We start from the raw sequence: 6,000 nt of genomic DNA on the forward strand, positions 1-6,000 counted from the left end.
ACTCTTTCATGGAAACGGTATTCCCTGATGGCTGTGGCCTCTTTCAGCAGGACAATGCACCCTGCCACAAAGCAAAAATGGTTCAAGAATGGTTTGATTAGCACAACAATGAGTTTGTGGTGTTGATTTGACCTCCAAATTCCCAGATTTCAATCAAATCAAGCCTGATCCATGGAGGATCAGGCCAAACTTACAGGACTTAAAGAATCTGTTGCTAACATGTTGGTGCCAGAAACTACAGAAAACCTTCAGGGGTCTAAGATAGTCCATGCCTCAACTGGTAAGGGCTGTTTTGGCAGCAAAAGGGGACCAACACAATATCACACAAGTGGTCATAATATTATACCTGATCGGTGCATGTCAGATGCGCACTGATGCTGCTAATATCCAATTCTGCACACACACACACACACACACACACACACACACGTGCACGCACGCTATGGTATAATATTCACCACACAAACTGGTGTAGTATAGGATAAGGATGTGTAAGTACAAAAAGTCACACCATATGTCCTCTCTTGCAATACACTTAAAAAGGAAGATTTTAGCATTCTTGATGCACGGAGAGCTCAGAGCACCTTACTATGAACAGCATACAAATAAAAATCATGTTGTTTATTCTTCTTATCCTCTTTATTCTGGAGTGGAATATAAGGTCACAACAAGTTCCCTCCATTTAACCCTTGCCACATCCTGAGCTGGACCCCAGGTGTACCCCATCTCCTGTAACCTCCTGCTGCTATGCCCAGCATATTAATGCACAATGCAGTAGAAGTCATCGACTGTAGATGAGACTACCACACAGAAGGTTTTGGCAGGCATTTATGTGTCTACAGACAGGTTTTTTTTCAGTCATAACACTTTTCCGCTCTGTGTTTAACATCACAGTGAGTTTGAATATTGGTGTGGTTCAGAAACTTAGTGGTGTTGTGGATAGTGTGAGACTATCACAAGGTGGACTTTAGTTTCCTATTATATTAGTTCATTTCATGAAGTTGTGAAAGTAATGCTGAGATGTTGTTATATGTAAGTTCTTTGTTTGCATTAGAGCACTTTGGATGTGAGAATTGCGGTCGCTGAGCTGATTGAAAATAAAGAAACCGAGAGTGTGAAATTGCATGCGCACATATTGTGTTTGTGCAAGCTTTTTGTGACTACTTCATGAATGCCTGTGAGCTTCCTTTGTTGTGCATATGTGACAGAGAAGATAATAAAGAACGGCTGCCTCCGTTTCTGCGTGTTGGCAGATGCTGGGAAAATGTGTTCTTGTCACGCACCAAGCTTTTTCAGTGTGTGTGTGTGTATGTGTGTGTGTGTGGGGCTGTTGGGGTGGTAGACCATGTGTGTGTTATTGTGACATATTGAATGTATCCCTGAGCTCTGTTCACTCCAGCGCAGTGGGGCCTGTTGGCCACTCATCTATCTTCCTGGTCTTCGCTGTTGGCTACGGTGATCCTGATTGGCACTCATTACCAAACCCCGGTGGGAGCACATGCCTCATTGGTTCAGAGCAGATTTGAGGGTGGGTTGAAAATGAAGGCTAAAGAAGTGTGTGAGTGTGTGTGAGGATGTTATTGATGAGACTGAAGTGTATTCTGGCTGATGTGTCACTTTGGCATGATTCATGAACTTAGAGATGTTTGAAGAAATGACAAATGTTCTTGTGTGCATTATTGTGCCATTTGCTTACATGTGTTTACCTTCCTGTTTGTGTTTGTGAATCTGTGAACTGTGTGACTGCGTGTATTAGCCCACGTACGTATGTGTGGGGGTGTATGTGAGTGTGTGGTCTGGGTGTGCCTCTCATCATGCCTTTTTAAGTAGCGGGGCACTTTAAATGGAAATGTACTTGACATTTAGGAGGAGATGCAATCAGCGCCCATTAGAAAGCAGCTGATTTCCTCCTCAGAGTTCCTCACTGACATTGCTCTCTCTTTCCTCCCTCCTGCTACTCTCTTCTTTTCCATCTTACCACAGTATATCATTTCTTTTTCAGGCTTTTTGATTTATTTCCATTTCCTCGACATTCGGCTGACTGGTCCTTCTCTCTCCCTTTCAATCTAATTTACCTGTACGCCCTTCCCTCCTCCTCCTTTGTCTCTCCCCATCAGGGCATTGTAGTTCAAGAATAGATGTCTGATTTCATTTCCACATTTTGCTGCGTTCATCTCAGTGCCATTATCAAGGCTCATTCTTGAACAGATTTGTTTGGAACGTTGTCTCATGGCAAATCATGCAAAGTAGAGAATCATAAATATAACAGCACACAAACAAATCTGCGTGATTATTAAAACCGTGGCTCTTCTCATCATTATGTATTATTTTTTAGAATATATGATACAATAAGCTGTTCTATGTTGTCAAGTATTTCACTCCCTTTGCATTGTCATTTGTCTGACTGTGCTGTAGACTTTGACATGCATCTTCTAAATGCAGAGTCTCATTAGAAACAAGCTATTTACTGGTTAAATGGTGCCTAACAGCCTGGTTAAAAGTAAGTGATCAAGTAATTTTTGCAAAGACTGAGTGAAACTGAAAGCAAGCAAGCACAGGAAAAGCATAATTGAGCAGGGCTGCAAGTATTTTTACAATTGATTTTATCATTAAAAATAACCAATTCTTTGTCTGAAAGTGGAAAGAAAACACACAGAAAAGCTGCTTAGCAGGGTTTAGTTTACAACTTTAATTAACTTGTTGTGCTGACAAGTCCAAAACACAGAAGATGAAACCGGTGAATATTTTTTATGCCTGAAAAATACCAACCGATTACCAGAACTGTTTGCTGTGCCAAAAGCAGGTTAAACTTTGCTTTTAATTATATACGTCTCACATAATATTTCATTTTAATGCTGCAACTAATGATCATTTTCATTAATCCCTTCATTAAATTTCTATGAGTTGGATGATCGTCTATAGTGTGGGGGAAAAAAGCTTCTCTAATCTCCAGTTGCGCCTTTGATTGCTTTAGTTTTCCTTTCTAGTCGTTGTCAGTAACCCAAAGTGGCTCACTTTCAAAAGATGTAAATGAAGAAAAGCTGCAAATCCTTACATTTGACAGCCTGCATTGAGACAGAAAAATATTCTTTGTATATATTTTCTAGTTCTCCAATTAACTACTTAACCCCTAGTTTGTTTCTTATACAATTTGTAAGAGGCGGTTCTTTTGCCCGGTTGTTTTTTGCAGTTATTCTCACTATAATAATTTGCTTAGTATCTGTATTTTATCTGTTTGTAGTTTCTTGTGCGTTGAACTTTTTCTTGCACATTGACTGGATTGAAAGATACACATAAGCAGTTTGCACTGGAGCTGAAAACTAATGGAAATGGTTTCTTGGGCAACACTAACTTTTGTACTTGGGACCAAGATGTGACCAGAACTCAGGACCAATGGAAAAATCCCCATGACCACTGGCTAAAATACAGGCCCAAACCATGATGTAGCCTCCACCATAATTTAGAGATGGTTGCTGACATTCACTATTTTACCCCTTTCCTCCACACGTATAACAATTTGAACACAAATGTAAAAGTTGGATTGGATAAGACCTCGTGACTAATTCTGAGTTCAGTCCTTGTGAAATGTAACATATCTCTATTCTATTTCCTTGTTGGTTTTCTTCCTTAAAAATGACTCGTTCACAGCCACCCTTCCATAGACACTGATGAAGCCTCAGCAAATAGCAGCTAGATTAGCTGAAAGGCCACATGGATCTCTCAGGTCCTGTGTCAGGTCACTGTTTTTTTTCTTATTACTTAAGTACACACGGCACACCGTGGCCAAGGATGGAAGGTCTTGGCTACCAGGTCTTTGTAAACACCTTGTAGGTGTCTTGTGTCCATCAAAATGTGTTATTTTTAATATTTTTCATAGATTCTGGTAAAGAAATGGAAACAAATTATCTGTTTTTGCAACTAGCTGCTAGAAACAGAGATGCCTTTTTATGCTTGCACTGAATGATTCATAGTGACTTAAACAAAAACAAAAATTCATCCGAAAAGATCAGGACTGGACTGAAAAAGCAACCAATGTCAAAGGAAAAACATGGAAAGACCTACAGAAAGTCTACAGAACTATTGCTAAAGACCAATAGGCTCCTTTAAAATAGTTTTAAAAAAAGAAAGAGAAGACATAGAAAATTAACCAAACGAAAAACGATTAATGGATAAATGAACAACCGAAGACCAATGCAATAAATTAAGGACTCCTGGGTTGTTGTCATTTGACTTTGAAACAGGGTACATGTGTGTTCTTAACCTTTTCCACCCTAGATTTAGTCTAGAGTAGGTGCCTTAAGTGCTTTAAGATATCTCGTATTGATGCGTTCTCAATCATCCAGGTAAGTAAATGTCCAAAAGTTTATTGTGTTCATCTGGATGTAGCGTTTTCGGTGGGAGAAACGTTTCATCACTCATCCAAGTGACTTCTTCAGTCTCAGCTGACTTTTTTCGTTTATGTTGGAGCCGCACATTTTTTTCCACTCCCATTTATATTACGCTTGGGGATTAGGTTTAATTTCAATCAATGTTTGTTGCTGCTTAGCTTTCCAATGTGAGCTTTTTTGTTTTTCCACTCTCCTTCTTCATCAGGAGACTACAGTTAAAGAATAGGGGTTCGATTTCATTTGCACAGTCATCTGTGTTCATTTCAGTATCATTATCAAAGCGCCCTTTCAAACAGATTTTTACCAGGGTTGCGTTGCCACAAAGATGAGCAAAAACAGTATCCTGATTAGCATATCCCAATCAGCAGTTGCTTTGAATGTGTTAAAAAACTGGTACCAGAATCTCCACAAAAACAAGAGCTGTCACTATACCTTCGGTTTTGCTGCACCCTCCTGTCCTGTGTAAGTGTGTCTTTTATTTTAGGACATGCTGGGAGAAGCCATTTTTAAACATGTCTGTGCAGTTTGATGTTTTAAAGGTATATTGATTTCCCTTTCAGGACAACTCCCATCCTCCATCCAGATAAAAAGCTCATTTTAGACTTTCAGCTTTGATGACAGATGGGAGTCTTCAGTGAGAATCAAAGTTCATTTTAGTTCACAGTTGGAGTACAAAGAACAGACAAGAGGCATGCAAGTTCGCCGAAGGATGCTCAGAAGTATCTGAATAATAAAAACGATGGTGGGAGAACAAATCATATTAATTAATGATAAACAGCAGAGAGGTGAGCATGTGTCAGCATAGCCTGTATTCATCAGTAAAAGGAACTGAATCATTGTTTGATTTCAGATCACAGGGCAAGGAAGACTTTTATGGAAAGGAAATGAATGTGAGTAGGCGTTAGCAGGAACATCGAGGGCAAATGCACAAGGGTAAAGGATTACAAAAAACGTAATATTTGCAAAGTCAGGTCAGTTGAATCTGTAGATGGATAGGAAGAAAAGCAACTCTTTTAGCCTCTGAGATAATGGGATTGAGCCAGTGAATAAAAGTGTGCTTTGTAGGCATGAACTGTGAAGACAAAAGGAAAACATTCAGCAGAGAAAACTCATAGATTTAATCCTTTGCCAGAGCGCGTGCCGAGGTGGAGGCATGCGATCATTACCAACTGTCTTATCTGTTTAGATGTCTGTCAGCAGGATCATGCAACTCGCAAGCTGAATTTCATAAAACTTGGAGAAGTGGTGCACGGGCCAAGAAAGGATTTTTCAGTATACGTTAGAATCACTTTCTTTTAAACTATGAAGTAGGTCAGTGACATCTGCAGAGGATGGCATTTGAAAGTGCCTTTCTGGTTTGAAAGACATTATTTGGACTTGAATGAGGAGGGATGATTCCACTGCCAGCTGCATATTCATCTAGTTGTGATATTGCATCCAAAACGAGGTTACTGCTATTTTCTGAAGCCAGAGGCAGATTGCCAAATAATTTTACTTTTTTTTTTTTTAAAAAAAGCAACACTACTTGGAAAAAAAATGAAGTTAATCCAATCTTTCTCCTCATGTGAGATTGATGGACAAAGATGGCATGAAGGGCTGGAAGGCACCAAAC

This window comes from Simochromis diagramma, unplaced genomic scaffold, assembly GCF_900408965.1.
Source record: "Simochromis diagramma unplaced genomic scaffold, fSimDia1.1 OVJJ01000284.1, whole genome shotgun sequence".
Taxonomy (NCBI): Eukaryota; Metazoa; Chordata; class Actinopteri; order Cichliformes; family Cichlidae; genus Simochromis; species Simochromis diagramma.